The sequence below is a fragment of the Aegilops tauschii genome, chromosome 1 (assembly GCF_002575655.3).
Source record: "Aegilops tauschii subsp. strangulata cultivar AL8/78 chromosome 1, Aet v6.0, whole genome shotgun sequence".
NCBI lineage: Eukaryota > Viridiplantae > Streptophyta > Magnoliopsida > Poales > Poaceae > Aegilops > Aegilops tauschii.
In genome coordinates, this window is record NC_053035.3 from 224,296,282 (window position 1) to 224,315,395 (window position 19,114).

A 19,114-nucleotide genomic window follows, 5' to 3' on the forward strand; every position below is an offset into this window, starting at 1 on the left:
CCACTGCTGCTAGAACCGTGTGTTGACTATAAGTTGACAAAGCCTTGCATACACGTCAACTTAGTTTTTGTTTTTTTTGGGACGAATCAACTTAGTAGGCCCACAAGTGTGTGGCAGAGAACATATAACCCATTTGCGATTTGTAAGAATGTACAACCCATTTTTGAATTCTAACGGAATTTACTACAGCCCATTTACAGTTCATTAAAAGTACAGCCCATTTTCTGGCTAGGACAACGATTAATAATTTCAACCAACTGCTCAAAACAAAATTCAATAAAATTTCCCACATTTTGATGGGATATGACATATTTTTATCCCGAAATTTCTAGTCAGATTAAATATAATTTCAAAATAAATTTGTATTATGTAAAATCCAACGAAATGTTGCGCGCGCAACAAGTAATGAAATTTAAATTTTCAAATTCCAAAAATAATATTGTTTTTAACTAATTACATGTTTGGTGCATTTTTTATAGTTACTGCCCAGTTTTTATAATTACATCCCATTTATTATTTCTTAAAGCCCATTTTCTTGTTAAGCCTAATGCATCCCTCCTAGGAAAGATTTGCAGCCCAGCGGGGCGGAGAATAACAAGTTGACCCGAATATTCTGTACAACTGTCGGCCCAGTTGCATTGCTGACGTTCAAAAAAAGGCATGTGTAGTACAATACAACCTTACATGGCTACTCATCCCACATTCAGCGACGCCGGAAAGGCCCAAACAAGGCTTCTATACAACTTTTTGAAGTCGTTGAGCTCAATTAATAACTTAAGAAAAAAGTTAGAGTACAGTGGAACCTAATTAAAAGCTGTCACGAGCGAAGAAATAATTCAACGGGTCCCACTTGTGCGTGTGTGTGTGTGAGAGAGAGAGAGAGAGACCCATCGGTCGATGCTCGTAAATACATCTTTTAGCCATATGCATGCTTGATGCTCAGTAAAAACTTATATAGTTCACACAATCATATACAACATCATAGCACACTGAACTTGCATACAAAAATTTCACGCAGGCGGCACAATCAGGGTGGAAGCAGTGGATCACTACGGGTAGGGCTATGTTGAAACCAACAAACTCGTACATAACGGTTCATCGTATTTATCAATGAAGGGGAAATAACTTGAATGTTGTGCAAAGAAAGCAGACAGACAACACAATAAGTTCTGCTAGCACATTAAGTTGACGTACAACCCTTTCTAAAAAAAGTTCAGGCACAAAAATAGAACAGGTCACAATCAAATGTACTAGCACATCAGTGCTTCACACCCATAGCTCGGATTTAACTAGTATCTAACAAGATTCAGTTGTTACCTCAAATTAGAGCACATCCAGGCAGCCAGCCCTGCCTCTTCTCCCAAAGAAGCAGTGGCCTCCGTCGCGCGATGGAGTAGGCTCTGTGCCATCCATCGTTCCGAGCAACACGGGGAAAGTCTGGAGTTGACTCCTGTAATGGACGTCGTCGACGGACCCTGGTACCGGCGGCGGCGGCAGGACTTTGATTGATGGATTGACCACTTCTTCGACATGCATGAACACTTGATACAGGTACATCCCTAACGTGGTCCGCGGCGGCCTTGGTGGCGACGAATAGTACAACCTCGGTTCCTACACCGGTATCTCAACAGCAATCACCTTCGGTATGGTGGACGGCTTCTTCATCCATGCCATAACCGTCAGACCCCAGCTGTCTGGAGGAACAAACATACTTACGAGCTCACCTCCAAGGTCATTGATAAGCTCATTCATGGACTCGCTGTTCCAAGCACGTCGCGGCATGTCATGGAAGGTAAGCTTTGTTAAAAAATCAAGCTCAGAGGGCACCGAGCCCCATCCTGGGTGCGACGGATTAAAGCTCACCAGCGCGCCATCGCAAAACAAACGCCGGGAAGGTTTGAACACACGACTGCAGTCGAAAGTTCTCTGGAACCTGACGAAGAAATCAGCCTGTGGCGGACAAACTTCGATGAGCAAGTCACTTATTTGGATGTCGTGCGCAATGCCAAGAGCTTTGACAAGGTCGTCCAGCGAGACGGTAGGCCGGTCGCCATTGATGGTTACCATCAGCACTTTGCTGGCAAACTGGTCGTCAAGCGCTGCCATGCCACTGTTGAGCGATAGCACGCAGCGCCCGAAGGCAGGACAGACCTCAGGATCTCCGACTCGGAGATCCGTGTTGACCGGCGACATGATAGTGTGCTTGAGTACAGGAAGTACAAGAGGGGGATTTGGGGGAACTGGAGTAGGAATCGAGATTCCAGAGGTGGGGGCGGGATATTGGGGATGAAAAGGTAGCATGGATTTCGAACACGCGCCAATATGCTCTCGGCACGCAAGCGCACGAAAACACCGGCGACGCCCACATGTCGGCCTAAGAGTCCTTATTCTTTCTTTTTTTGAGAGCCCGGCCTTTTTTTAGGATCTTTTGAGAGCCCGGCCTGAGAGTCATAATTGACCTGTTTGGCATTGTGTTACTACTCGACCCATATTCAACGACACCTCACTGGCCCAAACAAGTGTACAGTATCGAAAAGACACTGAGCTCAAATAATTATAACTTGAAAAAAGGAGATATACTCTGAACACTAGAGAATGGTGATGCCCTCATTTAGCCCACCAGCAGTTCGAGACAAAAAACAGTTTGAAACAATGATATATACATCATTCAAACACTGACTAGTGACTACTACTGGCATAAACATCAAGACATGATAGTTCATAAGAATTCTAGCTACACCACCAAAACGCACCCATCTACAGCACTCAGGCTCTCGTGATCCAGACGATAATGACATTCTAAATAGAGGCAACTATTACATAGTAAGAGTGACATAGCCGAGGATGACCAAATGACAAGGAATATGCATAACAAAAGAAAGAACAACCCATCCAGAACAACCAACAAAGACAACAAGTCATTCAGAGGGATGATCCGACACCATCATAATTTGCAGCCCCGCTTCAGCGACCAGTGATCCGAAGACACCAGTACTCCACCCTTTCGACGCAATAGCCCAATTACCTATGAACCTGAAGGCTTGAACCACATGACTGCCTGTCGGACTTGCAAAATCCAAGGATCAAAGTTAATCCAGATGCCTTTGTCATTCTCACCTTCTTTTGGTTGCAGGTTGTATCGTTGACAATTAGGGGAGTTTGCTCCCGAATTCCTCGGGCTTCCCGTGTAGACACAGTTTTCCATAGAAAACAGAGCCTCTCTGCCATCAAGGTCCTTGCCAACGGTGATCTCTTGGTTAATTGGATAATTGGGTCCGAGAAATAGAGAGTGTGAACCAAGGCTGTTTACCTAGCTCCAACTCAAAAATCCTGAAGGCCCCAACAAGCTGGTATCCTGCTCATAGACGTAACAGCCACTGTCCGGATACTCACGTATTTCATGGTGCTTGTATACAGTTGGGTTTTTGCAACATAATTTTTCTGGCTCATGTGTCCGAATGATCATCAGTCTTTTGTCGTCGTCTGATCGAGCGAGGAACCAGTTGTGCTTGAAGGAAATATGCCCTAGAGGCAATAATAAAGTTATTATTTATTTCCTTATATCATGATAAATGTTTATTATTCATGCTAGAATTGTATTAACCGGAAGCATAATACATGTGTGAATACATAGACAAATAGAGTGTCACTGGTATGCCTCTACTTGACTAGCTCGTTGATCAAAGATGGTTAAGTTTCCTAGCCATTGACATGGGTTGTCATTGATTAACGGGATCACATTCCGTTAGCTTAGCACTCGATCGTTTAGTATATTGCTATTGCTTTCTTCATGACTTATACATGTTCCTATGACTATGAGATTATGCAACTCCCGTTTACCGGAGGAACACTTTGTCTGCTACCAAACGTCACAACGTAACTGGGTGATTATGAAGGTGCTCTACAGGTGTCTCCGAAGGTACTTGTTGGGTTGGCGTATTTCGAGATTAGGATTTGTCACTCCGATTGTCGGAGAGGTATCTCTGGGCCCTCTCGGTAATATACATCACTTAAGCCTTGCAAGCATTGCAAATAATGAGTTTGTTGCGGGATGATGTATTACAGAACGAGTAAAGAGACTTGCCGGTAACGAGATTGAACTAGGTATTGAGATACCGACGATCGAATCTCGGGCAAGTAACATACCGATGACAAAGGGAACAACGTATGTTGTTATGCAGTCTGACCGATAAAGATCTTCGTAGAATATGTGGGAGCCAATATGAGCATCCAGGTTCCGCTATTGGTTATTGACCGGAGACGTGTCTCGGTCATGTCTACATAGTTCTCGAACCCGTAGGGTCCGCACGCTTAAAGTTTTGATGACAGTTATATTATGAGTTTATATGTTTTGATGTACCGAAGGTTGTTCGGAGTCCCGAATGTGATCACGGACATGACAAGGAGTCTCGAAATGGTCGAGACATGAAGATTGATATATTGGAAGCCTATGTTTGGATATCGGAAGTGTTCCGGGTGAAATCGGGATTTTACCGGAGTACCGGGAGGTTACCGGAACCCCCCGGGGGCTTAATGGGCCATAGTGGGCCTTAGTGGAAGAGAGGAGAGGCGGCAAGGGCAGGGCCGCGCGCCCCTCCCCCCTAGTCCGAATAGGACAAGGAGATGGGGGCGGCGCCCCCCCTTTCCTTCCTCTCTCCCTCCTCTTTCCCCCTCCACTCCTAATCCAACAAGGAAAAGGGAGGGAGTCCTACTCCCGGTGGGAGTAGGACTCCTCCTGGCGCGCCCCTTCTGGCCGGCCGCACCTCTCCCCCTTGCTCCTTTATGTACGGGGGCAGGGGCGCACCCTAGAGACACAACAATTGATCGTTAGATCTTTTAGCCGTGTGCGGTTCCCCCCTCCACCGTAGTCCACCTCGATAATACTGTAGTGGTGCTTAGGCGAAGCCCTGCGTCGGTAGAACATCATCATCGTCACCACGCCATTGTGCTGACGAAACTCTCCCTCAACATTCAGCTGGATCAGAGTTCGAGGGACGTCATCGGGCTGAAGGTGTGCTGAACTCGGAGGTGCCGTGCGTTCGGGTACTTGATCGGTCGGATCGTGAAGACATACGACTACATCAACCTCGTTGTGCTAACGCTTCCACTTTCGGTCTACGAGGGTATGTGGACAACACTCTCCCCTCTCGTTGCTATGCATCACCATGATCTTGCGTGTGCGTAGGAATTTTTTTGAAATTACTACGTTCCCCAACAGTGGCATCCGAGCCTGGTTTTATGCGTTGATGTTATATGCACGAGTAGAACACAAGTGAGTTGTGGGCGATATAAGTCATACTGCTTACCAGCATGTCATACTTTGGTTCGGCGGTATTGTTGGATGAAGCGGCCCGGACCGACATTATGCGTACGCTTACGCGAGACTGGTTCTTCCGACGTGCTTTGCACAGAGGTGGCTGGCGGGTGTCAGTTTCTCCAACTTTAGTTGAACCGAGTGTGGCTACGCCCGGTCCTTGCGAAGGTTAAAACAACACCAACTTGACAAACTATCGTTGTGGTTTTGATGCGTAGGTAACAACGGTTCTTGCTAAGCCCGTAGCAGCCACGTAAAACTTGCAACAACAAAGTAGAGGACGTCTAACTTGTTTTTGCAGGGCATGTTGTGATGTGATATGGTCAAGACATGATGCTAAATTTTATTGTATGAGATGATCATGTTTTGTAACCGAGTTATCGGCAACTGGCAGGAGCCATATGGTTGTCGCTTTATTGTATGCAATGCAATCGCCCTGTAATGCTTTACTTTATCACTAAGCGGTAGCGATAGTCGTAGAAGCATAAGATTGGCGAGACGAGAACGATGCTACGATGGAGATCAAGGTGTCGCGCCGGTGACGATGGTGATCATGATGGTGCTTCGGAGATGGAGATCACAAGCACTAGATGATGATGGCCATATCATATCACTTATATTGATTGCATGTGATGTTTATCTTTTATGCATCTTATCTTGCTCTGATTGACGGTAGCATTATAAGATGAGCCCTCACTAAATTATCAAAGTATAAATGTTCTCCCTGAGTATGCAGCGTTGCGAAAGTTCTTCGTGCTGATACACCACGTGATGATCAGGTGTGATAGGCTCTACGTTCAAATACAACGGGTGCAAAACAGTTGCACACGCGGAATACTCAGGTTAAGCTTGACGAGCCTAGCATATAACAGATATGGCGTCGGAACACCGAGACCGAAAGTTCGAGCGTGAATCATATAGTGGATATGGTCAACATAGTGATGTTCACCGTTGAAACTACTCCATCTCACGTGATGATCGGACATGGTTTAGTTGATATGGATCACGTGATCACTTAGAGGATTAGAGGGATGTCTATCTAAGTGGGAGTTCTTAAGTAATATGATTAATTGAACTTAAATTTATCATGAACTTAGTACCTGATAGTATCTTGCTTGTCTATGTTGATTGTAGATAGATGGCCCGTGTTGTTGTTCCGTTGGATTTTATTGCGTTCCTTGAGAAAGCAAAGTTGAAAGATGATGGTAGCAATTACACGGACTGGGTCCATAACTTGAGGATTATCCTCATTGCTGCACAGAAGAATTACGTCCTGGAAGCACCGCTGGGTGCCAGACCTGCTGCAGGAGCAACACCAGATGTTATGAACATCTGGCAGAGCAAAGCTGATGACTACTCGATAGTTCAGTGTGCCATGCTTTACGGCTTAGAACCGGGTCTTCAACGACGTTTTGAACGTCATGGAGCATATGAGATGTTCCAGGAGTTGAAGTTAATATTTCAAGCAAATGCCCGGATTGAGAGATATGAAGTCTCCAATAAATTCTACAGCTGCAAGATGGAAGAGAATAGTTCTGTCAGTGAGCATATACTCAAAATGTCTGGGTATAACAATCACTTGATTCAACTAGGAGTTAATCTTCTGGATGATAGCGTCATTGACAGAATTCTTCAATCACTGCCACCAAGCTACAAGAGCTTCGTGATGAACTATAACATGCAAGGGATGCATAAGACGATTCCCGAGCTCTTCGCAATGCTAAAGGCTGCGGAGGTACAAATCTAAAAGGAGCATCAAGTGTTGATGGTCAATAAGACCACCAGTTTCAAGAAAAAGGGCAAAGGGAAGAAGAAGGGGAACTTCAAGAAGAACATCAAGCAAGTGGCTGTTCAGGAGAAGAAACCCAAGTCTAGACCTAAGCCTGAGACTGAGTGCTTCTACTGCAGTATATTGCTATTGCTTTCTTCATGACTTATACATGTTCCTATGACTATGAGATTATGCAACTCCCGTTTACCAGAGGAACACTTTGTATGCTACCAAACGTCACAACGTAACTGGGTGATTATAAAGGTGCTCTATAGGTGTCTCCGAATGTACTTGTTGGGTTGGCGTATTTCGAGATTAGGATTTGTCACTCCGGTTGTCGGAGAGGTATCTCTGGGCCCTCTCGGTAATGCACATCACTTAAGCCTTGCAAGCAATGTGACTAATGAGTTAGTTGCGGGATGATGTATTACGGAACGAGTAAAGAGACTTGCCGGTAACGAGATTGAACTAGGTATTGAGATACCGACGATCGAATCTCGGGCAAGTAACATACCGATGACAAATGGAACAACGTATGTTCTTATGTAGTCTGACCGATAAAGATCTTCGTAGAATATGTGGGAGCCAATATGAGCATCCAGGTTCCGCTATTGGTTATTGACCGGAGACATGTCTCGGTCATGTCTACATAGTTCTCGAACCCATAGGGTCCGCACGCTTTAAGTTTCGATGACAGTTATATTATGAGTTTATATGTTTTGATGTACCGAAGGTTCTTCGGAGTCCCGGATGTGATCACGGACATGACGAGGAGTCTCGAAATGGTCGAGACATGAAGATTGATATATTGGAAGCCTATGTTTGGATATCGGAAGTGTTCTGGGTGAAATCGGGATTTTACCGGAGTACCGGGAGGTTACCGGAACCCCCCGGGGGCTTAATGGGCCATAGTGGGCCTTAGTGGAAGAGAGGAGAGGCGGCTAGGGCAGGGCCGCGCGCCCCTCCCCCTAGTCCGAATAGGACAAGGAGAAGGGGGCGGCGCCCCCCTTTCCTTCCTCTCTCCCTCCTCTTTCCCCCTCCACTCCTAGTCCAACAAGGAAAAGGGAGGGAGTCCTACTCCTGGTGGGAGTAGGACTCCTCCTGGCATGCCCCTTCTGGCCGGCTGCACCTCTCCCCCTTGCTCCTTTATATACGGGGGCAGGGGGACCCTAGAGACACAACAATTGATCGTTTGATCTTTTAGCCGTGTGCGGTGCCCCCTCCACCATAGTCCACCTCGATCCCCCTCCACTCACCCTGCTTCGGTAGAACATCATCATCGTCACCACGCCGTCATGCTGACGAAACTCTCCCTCAACACTCGGTTGGATCGGAGTTCGAGGGACGTCATCGGGCTGAACGTGTTCTGAACTCGGAGGTGCCGTGCGTTCGGTACTTGATCGGTCGGATCATGAAGATGTACGACTACATCAACCGCGTTGTGCTAACGCTTCCGCTTTCGGTCTACGAGGGTACGTGGACAACACTCTCCCCTCTCGTTGCTATGCATCACCATGATCTTGCGTGTGCGTAGGAATTTTTTTGAAATTACTACGTTCCCCAACACACCTCACAGCTATGTTCGCATGCCATTCAGCTTGCCGAACGCGGCTGTCACCTTCCAGCGCCACCTGCGGAGTGTCCTGGCGGCTCAGGAGGCCAGGCACCACGCAGTCCTGGTGGAGATGGCGACGGTTCCTTAGGAGCCACCCAGGCCCGCAGAGCCTCCTAAGGCTCAGGATCCTGGAGGCTCGTGAGGAGCAACTTCTCTAGCATGCACCTTCAACTACTCCAACACCACTCCAGCAACGTATTAGGTGACTCTTTCCAGTTCATTCAGTTGGGGGCGCCCCTCGGGCAGCATTATCCCCAAGTCGCACGGGCCTGTCCCTGCGATGTGTATCCTTTTACATCTTTAGCTTACTCTGCTGGGGGCGCCCCTCGGGCTGCATCATCCCCAGGCCGCTCGGGTCCATCCCAGTGGCATGTATCGTTCTTGCGTCTATTGAACTAACTTGCCTCATTGCTTGAGTCATTTCATGATCATCGCCTGCTTGCCCATGACCCCTCGCGGCCACCCGCGTTGCTGACCGGCCGCTTGCTTATCCCGCAAAGGGGGCTACACATGCTGGCACGGTGCTTGTGCTCGGGTCCGTCCCTGCAACGCTGACAAACCTGAGTGGTCAAGCTCTGGCTCGCGGCACACCCCGCGCACGTCACCTCACCAGGCCCTCAGTGCCTTCATCTTCTTGCGGAAAGACCAGTGGCAGGCCGGCAAACGCGATTGCAACCTGTTTCCTCCCTCATGCTAACATGCAGGAATCTCCGGAGCCTGACAACGGGCGGCACTGCAGGCTCCTTCCTTTTCTCACGCAATTCACTTGCACATTAGAGGGGGGCTCCTGAGCATCGTGTCTCAAGGGCTCTTACTGACTCTTCAGCCCTCACCCCCTGGCCTTGACCACGGCACTGCGACCTAGCATACGAGTGGCGGCTGAGCTCGCTCGAGGGTCGGGATCCGAGGACGCAGAGCACCTAGAAGGGCGTGAAAAAGAGAGGGAGGCCGGTGCGGGCCTAACCCAGTCATATCACCACCACTAATGCATGAATCAGGCGCTGCACAAGGACATCGCTTCAGGATTGATAAGATAAGTCACGTATTCAAGTCAGCCCAGCTCATGGCTTAGGATTTTCGGCTCCAGTAGCCTTGCTCTGGAAGTGCCACCTTCCTTTTCTGCCTTCAGGAAGTTGCTTGCACGCTAAGGGGGACCTCTTGAGCATCGCGCCTCAGGAGGTCTTACCGGACCTTGGGCCGCTCACCTCCTGGCCTTGACCACGGTGATACGTCTCCAACGTATCTATAATTTATGGAGTATTCATGCTATTATATTATCCACCTTAGATGTTTTATATGCATTTATATGATATTTTATATGATTTTTGGGACTAACCTATTAACCTAGAGCCTAGTGCCAGTTTCTGTTTTTTCCTTGTTTTTGAGTATCGCAGAAAAGGAATACCAAACGGAGTCCAATTGACGTGCCAATTTTTGATGATTTTTTATGGACCAAAAGAAGCCCCCGGAGTAAAAGAGTTGGGCCAGAAGAGTCCTGGGTTGTCCACAAGGGTGGGGGGCGCGCCCACCCCCCTGGGCGTCCGCCCCTATCTCGTGGACGACTCGGAGACCCCCCTGACATGAGACCTACGCCAAAAATTCCTATAAATATAGAAACCTCCAGAAAATAACCTAGATCAGAAGTTCCGCTGCCGCAAGCCTCTGTAGCCACGAGAAATCAATCTAGGACCTCTCTGGCACCCTGCCAGAGGGGGCCATCATCACTGAAGGCCATTGAGGAGGATCCTGGAGGGGCCATCATCGCCATGAAGGCCAAGGACTAGAGGGAGAACCTCTCCTCATCTAGGGGGGAGGCCATGGAGGAGGAAGCACAAGGGGAAGAACCTCTCCTCCTCTCTCTCGGTGGCGCCGGAGTGCCATCGGGAGGGGAATCATCGCCGCGGTGATCGTCTTCATCAACATCACCACCATCATCACCATCCTCATCTCTTTTACGTGGTCCACTCTCCCGCACCCCGCTGTAATCCCTACTTGAACATGGTGCTTTATGCCACATATTATGATCCAATGATGTGTTGCCATCCTATGATGTTTTGAGTAGATATCCATTGACTTTGGGTTGATTGATGATCTAGATTGGTACGAGTTGTATGTTTTATTTTGGTGTTGTCCTATTGTGCCCTCCGTGTCGCGCAAGCGTGAGGGATTCTCGCTGTACGGTGTTGCAATACGTTCATGATTCGCTTATAGTGGGTTGCTTGAGTGACAGAAGCATAAACCGAGTAAGGGGGTTGTTGCGTTTGGGATAAAGGGGACTTGATGCTTTAATGCTATGGACGGGTTTTACCTTAATGATCTTTAGTAGTTGCAGATGCTTGCTAGAGTTCCAATCATAAGTGCATATGATCCAAGAAGAGAAAGTATGTTAGCTTATGCCTCTCCCTCAAATGAAATTGCAATGACGACTACCGGTCTTGTTAACAATTGCCTAGGATAATTCCGCACACCGACCCATCATTATTCCACACTCGCTATTTATAATATTTAGTAATATATTCTTACTTTATGATAACATCACTTACTTTTATGTTTTAGCTCTCCGATATCATGCGAAGTTATCCACTTCATACCCACAACGTAGTTTTATTTCTCGTTTCTAGTTGGAAGCAAACGTTCGGTGTACGTAGAGTCGTATCAGTGGCAGAGAGGACTTGAGAGAATATTGATCTTACCTTTAGCTCCTTGTGGGTTCGACACTCCATACTTGCCACTTCCACCTTTGGGAATTGCTACGATGATTCCCTGCACTTTGGGATTATCAAGCTCTTTTCTGGCGCCGTTGCCGGGGAGCAATAGAGTGGGGTTGATATTTTCGTGTATGCTTGTTTCCTTTCTTCACTAAGTAGATTTTGTTTTTCCTTTCTGTTTCTATTTAGTTGTGGGTGAAACATACAAAAAAATTTAAAAGAATGAAAATACAAAAAAATTCACTTGCCTCTTATGCGTAAAAAGTTTTTCAAAAAGAGAAGTGATTGGAAAGTTATGTATTGAAGAAGTGAGGGTCGACCTTGAGCACTTGTGTTCATGCTCATGGAATCAATGTAGAATTTTTCATGGAATTTTCTCTGTAAATAATTATCCCCTTGTATATATCCATTGTATTATAAAAATAATGTGCCACGCTTCGGTTTTAGGATGATTAGATTGCTTGTTTACTTTGTGCAGTACAAAAACAGAAACTTTGGCTGTAGCGCGTGAATTTACATTTTTTACTGGAAAGTCAAATGGGTCTTAAACTTTTTGCACATTGCTTCTGTACAAATTGTTTAAATTGTCATTTTTTTTAGAATTTTTTGGAGTTACAAAAGTTTACTAAACTTCCAGATTACTACAGACTGTCCTGTTTTTGACAGATTCTGTTATCTATGTGTTGATCGCTTATTTTGAGGAATCTATGGGTAGTATCGGGGGGTATGAACCATGGTGAAGTTGGAATACAGTAGATAAAGTGCTAATATGAAATTGGAATGAGTTTGCAACAGTACCTAAAGGTAGTGATTTGCTTTATTATACTAACGGATCTCACAAAGTTTTTGTTTAAGTTTTGTGTGGATGAAGTGTTCGAAGATCGAGGAGCTATCAATATGAGAAGAATAAAGAGAGTCAAGAGTTCAAGCTTGGGGATGCCCAAGGCACCCCAAGTAAATATTCCAAGGATACTCAAGCATCTAAGCTTGGGGATGCCCCGGTTGGCATCCCATCTTTCTTCTTCAACAATTATCGGTATACCTCAGTTTTTTTTGTTCACATGATTTGTGTCCTTTGTGTTTTTCTTTTTCTTTAAGAACCATGCTCGTATGAGATGTACCTTAATCAATTTATAGAATGATTCATGTGCTTCACTTATATCTTTTGAGTATGACCTTATAGAATGCTCTTTGTGCTTCACTTAAATCTTTTGAGTACGGTTTTACAGAATGCTTCGTGTGCTTCACTTATATATTTTGAGCTTGGATATTGGTTAGTCTATATTAATTGTAGAATGCTCCATGAACTTCACGTATACCTTTTGGAGTATGAATAATACTATCATCTAAAGTAGGGTTGGAAGAGTGTCAACTTTAGGAATTAGTGATCCCACTATTCCGAATGAGAAGAATTTTGCTTATGTGGAGAATAGTAAAATTTCTATGCTTGTAGATCATGAAAAGAATGCTTTATGTGATGGTTATATTGTTGAACTCATTCATGATGCTACTGAAAATTATTATGAGGGAGGAATACATGCTTGTAAGAGTTGCAATAATATCAAGTTTCCTCTCTATGTGCTTAAAGTTTTGAAGTTATACTTGTTTTGCCTTCCTATGCTAGTTGATTCTTGTTCCTATAAATAATATGCTCACAAAATCCCTAGCCATGGGAAGTGGGTTAGATTTCAATGTGCTAGTCATATTCTTCATGATGCTCTTTTTATGTTTCAATTCTTTTCTTTTATGTGAGCATCATTGAAATCATCATGCCTAGCTAAAAGGCACTAAAGAAAAGCGCTTGTTGGGAGACAACCCAATACATAACCTTACTGTTTTTGTGTGTTTACATGATTAAGCTACTGTAGTAATCATGTTTTATAGCTTTTATTTCAATAAAGTGCCAAGTAAGACCTTTGGGAAGACTTGGGTGAAAGTTAATGTGATCTTGCTGTAAAAAACAGAAACTTTACGGTCACGAGATTAGCTGTCATTTTTTTTACAGAAGAGCGCTTTTGCGTTGATTGTTTTTGCAGAAGATTAATAGACAAATTCCTCACGTCCACCAATTTATTTCATAATTTTTGGAGTAGCAGAAGTATGGTTGCTGTTCAGATCATTACAGACTGTTCTGTTTCTGACAGATTCTGTTTTCATTGCATAGTCTGCTTGTTTTCTAGTTTCTATGGCTTATATTTCTCAATATAAATTATAGAAATGATATGGTACAGTAGGCATTGTGTGAGAACAATTATGAACATTGTCTTTGACAGTACCAAAGTGAATGGTTTACTCTTTATCATACTAACCTATCTCATGAAGTTCCGTTAAGTTTTGTGTGATTGAAGTTTTCAAGCTTTGAGTGAGATATCGATATGAGGAGAATAAGGAGTGGAAAGACCCTAAGCTTGGGGATGCCCAAGGCACCCCAACGTAATATTCAAGGAAGACTCAAGCGCCTAAGCTTGGGGATGCCCCGGAAGGCATCCCCTCTTTCGTCTTCAAAACTATTGGTATACCTTACCCGGAGCTATATTTTTATTCGTCACATGATATGTGTTTTGCTTGGAGCATATTTTCAATTTTACTTGCTATTTGAATAAAATCATTGGATCTGAAATCTTGAATGAAAAATAATCCTCCCATGGCTAGTTAACTATTTGACTACTCAGTGTTCTTCACTTATATCTTTTTGGAGTAGTTTGTCATTTACTTGCGTGCTTCACATATATCCTATGAGTAAATGGTTGAATGAATTGAATATCATAAATCTCAATTTATATATGTTTCATATGCTTATACCATGGGTAGTAATGACTTCACACAGAATAAGTATAGGTAGTAAACTTATTGAAAGTTAGCAAACACAGAATTGGTCACTTGAACAAATCATGAAAGAATATTGAAGGAAGAGAGATTTCACATATAAATATACTATCTTGGACATCTTTTGTAATTGTGAGCACTCATTAAAATATGACATGCTAAAAGGTTGATGTTGGACAAGGAAGACAACTTAATGGGTTATGTTTTCCTATATCCGAAACGTTATATTGTCTTGGATCATCCAACATGTTGGGCTTGCCTTTCCCTCTCATGCTAGCAAAATCCTTTGCACCAAGTAGAAATACTACTTGTGCTTCCAAACATCCTTAAACCAGTTTTTCCATGAGAGTCCACCATACCTACCTAAGGATTGAGTAAGATCCTTCAAGTAAGTTGTCATCGGTGCATGCAATAAAAATTTCTCTCTAAATATGTATGATCTATTAGTGCGAAGAAAATAAGCTTTATACGAACTTGTGATAGGGAAGAAATAAAAGCGACGGACTGCATAATAAAGGTCTTTATCACAAGCGGCAATATCAAGTGATGTTCTTTTGCATTAAGATTTTATGCATCCAACCATAAAAGCGCATGACAACCTCTGCTTCCCTCTGCGAAGGGCCTATCTTTTACTTTTATCTTCTACCCTTATACAAGAGTCATGGTGATCATCACCTTTCCTTTTTACACTTTTTCCTTTGGCAAGCACTTTGTGTTGGAGCGATCCGGATATATATATCCACTTGGATTTAGGTTTTCATAAATTATTATTTTTGAGATTACCCTTGAGGTAAAAGGTTGGGAGGCGAAACTATAAGCCCCTATCTTTCTCTGTGTCCGATTAAAACTTTGAACCCATAAATATCACATGAGTGTTAGCAATTGTGAAATATTAAATGATAGTTGAATATGTGGAGTTTGCTGAATCAAAGCTCTTACATAGACCCTTCCCGAAAATAAGATGAATTGCAATTGTTTGATGACTAAAAGCACTGTTTGTTAGTTTTCAAGAAAGTTTATGATCTATACTTTAACATGTGAATAGCTTGTTACTTGATCATGAAAAGTTTTATGAGATGAGCTACTGTTATGATATATAATGATGCTAGAAAAGGTGATTGAAATTATCATTGATCAAACTTGTGCACCTGCTAGCATTCACACTTCATAAATTATTTCTTTTATCATTTACTTACTTGAGGACGAGCAGGAATTAAGCTTGGGGATGCTGATACGTCTCCAACGTATCTATAATTTATGAAGTATTCATGCTATTATATTATCCATCTTAGATGTTTTATATGCATTTATATGATATTTCATATGATTTTTGGGACTAACCTATTAACCTAGAGCCCAGTGCCAGTTTCTGTTTTTCCTTGTTTTTAAGTATCACAGAAAAGGAATACCAAATGGAGTCCAATTGACGTGCCAATTTTTGATGATTTTTTATGGACCAAAAGAAGCTCCCGGAGTAAAAGAGTTGGGCCAGAAGAGTCCCGGGTTGTCCACGAGGGTGGGGGGCACGCCCACCCCCTGGGCATGGACCCCTATCTCGTGGACGACTCGGAGACCCCCCTGACGTGAGACCTACGCCAAAAATTCCTATAAATACAGAAACCTCCAGAAAATAACCTAGATCGGAAGTTCCGGCGCCGCAAGCCTCCGTAGCCACGAGAAACCAATCTAGGCCCTCTCTGGCACCCTGCCGGAGGGGGCCATCATCACCGGAGGCCATGGAGGAGGATCCCGGAGGGGCCATCATCGCCATGAAGGCCAAGGACCAGAGGGAGAACCTCTCCTCGTCTAGGGGGGAGGCCGTGGAGGAGGAAGCACAAGGGAGAGAACCTCTCCTCCTCTCTCTCGGTGGCGCCAGAGTGCCATCAGGAGGGGAATCATCGCCGCGGTGATCGTCTTCATCAACATCACCACCATCCTCATCTCTTTTACGCGGTCCACTCTCCCACACCCCGCTGTAATCCCTACTTGAACATGGTGCTTTATGCCACATATTATGATCCAATGATGTGTTGCCATCCTATGATGTTTTGAGTAGATATCCTTTGTCTTTGGGTTGATTGATGATCTAGATTGGTACGAGTTGTATGTTTTATTTTGGTGCTATCCTATTGTGCCCATCGTGTCGCGCAAGCGTGAGGGATTCTCGCTGTAGGGTGTTGCAATACGTTCATGCGCTTATAGTAGGTTGCTTGAGTGACAGAAGCATAAACCTGAGTAAGGGGGTTGTTGTGTATGGGATAAAGGGGACTTGATGCTTTAATGCTATGGTTGGGTTTTACCTTAATGATAGTTAGTAGTTGCGGATGCTTGCTAGAGTTCCAATCATAAGTGCATATGATCCGAGAAGAGAAAGTATGTTAGCTTATGCCTCTCCCTCATATGAAATTGCAATGACGACTACCGGTCTTGTTAGCAATTGCCTAGGATAATTCCGCACACCGACCCATCATTATTCCACACTCGCTATTTATAATATTTAGTAATATATTCTAACTTTATGATAACAGCACCTACTTTTATGTTTTAGCTCTTCGATATCATGCGAAGTTATCCTCTTCATACCCACAACGTAGTTTTATTTCTCGTTTCTAGTTGGAAGCAAACGTTCGGTGTACGTAGAGTCGTATCAGTGTTAGATAGGACTTGAGAGAATATTGATCTTACCTTTAGCTCCTTGTGGATTCGACACACCATATTTATCACTTCCACCTTTGGGAATTGCTATGATGATTCCCTGCACTTGGGGATTATCACACGGCATCGCGACCTGGCATACCAGCGACAGCTGAAGCCTGCCTGGGGACTGGGACCTGTCGGCGTAGAGCACTAAGCTGCTGCAAGGACGAAAAGAGGGGACAATGCCGAAGCAAGACGCGCAGTCACGAACTTCATAATAGAAATAATATCGCTTCAAAAACACTACAAATTCTTTACACACCCCCACGGGGTTCATCTCGATTCCTTGCAGGGATCAAAAGAAGAAGGCTTCCAGGAGTCATATCAACAGGCATCGCCGCCGAAGCCATCACCAACAGTGGGCCACGGGAGGCCGACGCCAACCCCATCCAGATCAACGCCGACGACGAGCGGACGCCGCTGCTCCGCTCCAGGCACGGCGAGAGCTCGGGGGCACGTAGCTATCGTCGCTCGTGTCCGGAGTCTCGTCAAGCTCAGGAGAATCGCTGGACTGCTGGAGGAGCCGTCGGCAGGACCAAGGGCGGGCCCAGCGCCTCCCCTGGGCCGTCTTGGCGAACCCCTCCAGGGCAGCACTCCAGGCGGCGGCCTTCCTCATCAAAGACCTTGAAGAACATCGTGGAGGCGTCGTCGTACTCGAAATGGATGGCAAGGGCCCCCTCCATGCGGCAGGCGCGGGCGACCTCACTCCATCCACGGGTCATGAAGAACTTGCCCGGGGAGACGACCTCGACCTCTGCTCCCGTCGCCGATGTGCCGCACTCGGCGTGCTGCAGCCACAGCTCGAGTGGCCCCCTCGGTTGCATCTCTTCAACGAAGAACTACGGGAATTTGATCCACGTGCACGGGGGCATTGCTGCCCGCACCACGAATTCACGCGAGGAGCCTTCGGAGTGAGTTCGTGGGCTGGCGGCACGTGCCACCACAGCATGGCCACCGCTGCCGTGGCGCGAGCTGCGCGGGTTGCTACCTCCTCCTCCGGAACCCACTGCCTGGGCGTACAAGGGCAGCGGGTAGCCAGGGGGACGCCGCTCGTACCAAGGCCTTGTCACCTCCCGCCTCACAACGACGTCATGGGAGCGGGCCAACCTCTTCTTCGGCGGAAGTGGACCCAGCTCTTCACGGGGTTTTTTTCCTTTCTCAGCGGAGGAGAACCTCCTTATCGGCGCCATGGGTGTCACATCAAGACAATGGAGCAAGGAGGAAGAAGAAGAAGTAGGCGAAGTGGAGAAAGAGATGAGCGATGGGGGCTCCACCCCTCTCCTCATTTATAGCCAGAAGGAGGCCAGCCGCCGGCCTCCATGATCTAAGGTAATGATGGTTTTCTTCTGCATGCAGTAGGGTCTCATCAAGTCAAATGTTTGCCGAGGCAGCATGGAGAAGCGGAGATGAACATGTACCGTCAGTCGCCACGTGACAATCAAGGCCGTAGGTGGTTGGGGCCCGCGGCGCTCCGCACTTGCCCTTTGGCTTCGCCTCGAAGCCAAGTCCGAATGCGCTTTGGGCCCGGGGGCTACTGTCGGCGTCCTGGGAACGGGGGTACCCAGACCTGCCTGCCTGCAGCCCATGGTGTGGCTCCACCAGCGGCCTGGTACGGCCCATCTTCAGCAACAAGCACTCAAGACCCTCGCGAGGCGGACGACACCAAGACCTCCTCAGGGGCAGCCTCACTAGGCTAGCTCCCGAGGAGCGGAGATATCTATGCAAGGGGCACCTCGCGAGGCTCACGTGACGTGAGCCATGATGACCAAGGCCAGCCAGGCGCCAGCGGGTGCAGTGTACCAGTTTCCTCTTTGGTGTTAAAGAGGCAGGCGCAGGCGAGGAGTCCCGAGGCATCAGGTAAAGGTTTCCATATTGGTGCAACGAGACCAAGACCAGCAGGACGGAGGTCATCGCGGAGCCCACAGCAGCATCACCACCAGAGTCTTTGGCAGGCGAAGACCACCTTTTGTCGGGATAGCTTGTATTAGTTGTCTCCCTTCAAAATTGGCCGTTGTGGGATCCCTTCCCGGCTACATTTGGGAGGAGGACCAGGGCCTCTATCAATAGGACTAGCCACCACCATAGGAGGCAACTGATCTTGGGTTGGATCCATTCCACCAAGGCCATCCCACCAGCTCACCGAGCTCAAGAACACCTCTCCTCAGGAGGCTGTTCTTACTTTG